The sequence below is a fragment of the Gymnoscopelus microlampas genome (assembly GCF_963454915.1).
Source record: "Gymnoscopelus microlampas genome assembly, chromosome: 15".
In the NCBI taxonomy this organism is placed as follows: domain Eukaryota; kingdom Metazoa; phylum Chordata; class Actinopteri; order Myctophiformes; family Myctophidae; genus Gymnoscopelus; species Gymnoscopelus microlampas.
The window spans coordinates 1514729-1517860 of NC_139952.1; the positions used below are offsets into that span (position 1 = coordinate 1514729).

The window sequence follows — 3132 nt, forward strand, 5'->3', positions numbered from 1 at the left end:
AATTGGCCATGTTGTCACATTTCTGTTGGTTCCATCTTATGGACAAAAGTGTCAGCATGTCATTGCGGCCTGCAAGTACACATAGAGGAGTTCTGTGAATTATTACTATTATAATTTTGCTATTCACACTATACTATATACAAATGTACAATTACACAGCACCTTCTTTTGACATGACTGTGCTTCGTTGTTACGGCTATCCTGGAGAGAAACGCATTGCACTGTTCCACTTCTTCCCCGAGTGTGGAACCAGCACCGTCTTGGTTAGCGCCGCTCCATTTCACCTGGACAGAGATAATACAAAACCTGAATATCAATTGCATTCATAACAGCACATGCGTTTTGCAAGACTCAATGGTGCCATTTAATTTAAAAAATAAATAAAAAAAATGGACGAAACAAGTACTGTGTAATGACTGTCTAACAAATCTGAAAACGTTAACTGCCTCAACAGTAGATATCAGTTATCTGGTACATGATTGTCAGATCATTTATAGGATTGACCATCATCTTATAATCACATATTGTCTTATACTAACCTCACATTTGTAATCATGCGCTTTAGCATGGAGAACAGACAGGAAGGGCTGCATGTTTTGAAGGGGCTGGAGCTCTGGACAGTGGGCACACACTTTTTGTAGGTACGGCCAGTACTTACAGGCAACGTCCATACAAAAGAATGTGATGTCATATTTGGATGACATTAGGTGCTGTAAGAACATGGGGTACGCAAATATTTCACCCCTAAACATGTTCAGGGCAGCCAGCAAGACACCGTGTCTGCAGACAGCCAGTTCTAGCCCCTCCTCATCCACCTTACTCCTGGATCGTTCGGACGTTTCTCTAGCTGCCGACCACTCCCCACCACAAACACCCCTTCCAGGGACCTACATGGTATAGAATATTAATAGACAAAAGATCTTGTCAACAGGGAACAAACAGGGAACAATTCTATCAGATATTTTGAGGATTAGTGCAACATATTTTTAAAGCAGGTGGAAAAACATGGCAATAATTAACCACTTAAACCCCAGGATCTGTATTCTGGTAAAGGTTTTGCAGAAGATAGTAGATTGTCAAGCTCACAACGTGAGTCGCAGCGCGACACGTTGTCGATCGGCTATGTGAAGATATTGGACAACGTTTCAGTGAAAATAGCAGAGCTTGTCGATCGGCTATTTTCAGTGAAGATATTGAATGTAGAGTGAAAACGTTAAATACACTAGTATAGAGCCCTGAGGGACTCCACTCAATATAAATGGGATTTAAGTGGTTAAATTCTATGACAATGTTTTACTTAATAATCAGATAGAAGAGAAAGTCTGCAATTACATGTTTGATTTTGCTGTGTATATGACCCACAAATCTGGCCACATCTTCATCATTGGCCATGAATACACCATCAAAGATGGCTTGCTCCTTGGATCTAAAAAAAAAAGTTAAATTTAAGATGTTGAACACTCTAAGTTCAAGGCCTTGCCAGACTGATTACGTAGGATCTCTCAAACATTCATGGCAATATGGCGGGGAACGTAATCAGTCTGGGAATGCCAAGCTACAGTACAACTGGGTTACACCGTGTAAAATACACAATTGATTATTTTGCCATTCCTTGATATTAACAGTGTGGATTGTGTACAATACCTTGCTGTACTTTTAAAACGGTAATGTTTGCGGTTCCCATCAACAGAGACCGCAAGCATAGATGGTGTGCACGCAGGACAGCAAAGTGGCTCCTCCTTGCAGAGGGAATCAATTTCAGACCGAACGAACAGCAGCCCATTCAAAAAAGCTTTTTTGAAAGCTGTCGGATGAAATTTTCCCAGTCTAGAAAAACAGCAAAAACAGCAAAAAAAACGGTTTAACAGAAATGTTCATATCCAAACACTAATAATTTTACAATGCTTGAAGTGCAGACCGAAGAAATTAGTACTTACACGGCCAAAGCGAACAGTCCTTTTGTCAAGCATTCGTAGAAATGCCTGAAGTGACAGCCCTGGTGACGCCATCTTCATGTCCTCAAAACTGTAGAACAAGTCTGCTTCATAAATGGTTAAAAAGTTGAGGGTGGCTGGCCAGTAGCCATTTTGTACAAGAACCTCCACTCCTGCATCCCACATAGCCTGGCATCCCTCACAGGTCAGCTGTGGCATGCTGAGATCATACCGTCCTACAAATAACATACACATCCACTGTAATGTTCCCACTGCCATAGAACATCTTTTTCAAACAGAGCAGAGGAAATCCTTGTAATTACCATTTATTGTGACCAAAGTAACGTCCTTCCCTTTGATGACCTGCAACACCTCTGGTGGACAACCACAGATTTGGACAGGCATCTCAATGGGCAAGAATTGCACTAAAAGAGAGTTATGTTAATTAATCATTAGTCAAATCACATAAAGCAGTCTAACGTACCTTCACAAGTTATCTTTGTTATGTCAATGAACTATAGTAGTTTAGTGTGATACTTTACACTTTTAAAGCCCCCCCCCCCCCCCCCCTCCCACATGTCACTCATTAACGGGATGCTCTTCAAACTGACATTATTATCAATGATATCATAATGTCATAGTTTAGATAGATGTTATGTAGACAGACAGATGCTAGGCTGGATGCTTACCTGGTACCTCCTACTTTTGTTGAAACAATAGATCTACTAATGTGACCAATGTGTTTGTTGACTAGGGTTCATTTATTCTGATTGTGTACTTCTAAGTTAATTTGGATAATAGTGTCTGCTAATGTAACTTACCACAGTGTCTAATAGCTGTATCCACAATACAGTTGGTTGGAGCTAATGGCCGGAAGAAACCACCAGTCATGGTGTCCCGGTTGTGGAGAACGAGTGCCTTGTTGTTTGATTTGATTTGATTTGATTTTATTAATTCATGCTTGCAGTGGAGCCAGGGCCCCACTGAAAAACTGCAGAACTTTACATATATATACTGTAGATATAAGAGAGCGTTTGCATACAAGAACAGTTAAAAAACATTTAAAAAACATTTAAAAACATTTCATTTCGCGGAAGCAGAAGATGAGGACATTTAAAACAGTTCTGGTGGCCATGTTGTTTATACAGTCTGACCAATATTATTATACAGCCTGACTGCCGCATACAGGGTAGAGTTT

The 3132-nt window shown here is 40.3% G+C and overlaps 1 long non-coding RNA gene across 1 annotated transcript; it reads right to left on the minus strand.

Moving 5' to 3' along the window:
• Window positions 1–2041: 2041 nt before the first annotated feature.
• LOC311062072 lies at window positions 2042–2855 on the minus strand. The gene is made up of 3 exons (XR_014602457.1): window positions 2756–2855; window positions 2258–2359; window positions 2042–2170 (listed from the first exon to the last, which is right to left on the minus strand). It is a non-coding gene; the product is annotated as an uncharacterized lncRNA (long non-coding RNA).
• Between the last annotated feature and the right edge of the window lie 277 nt (window positions 2856–3132).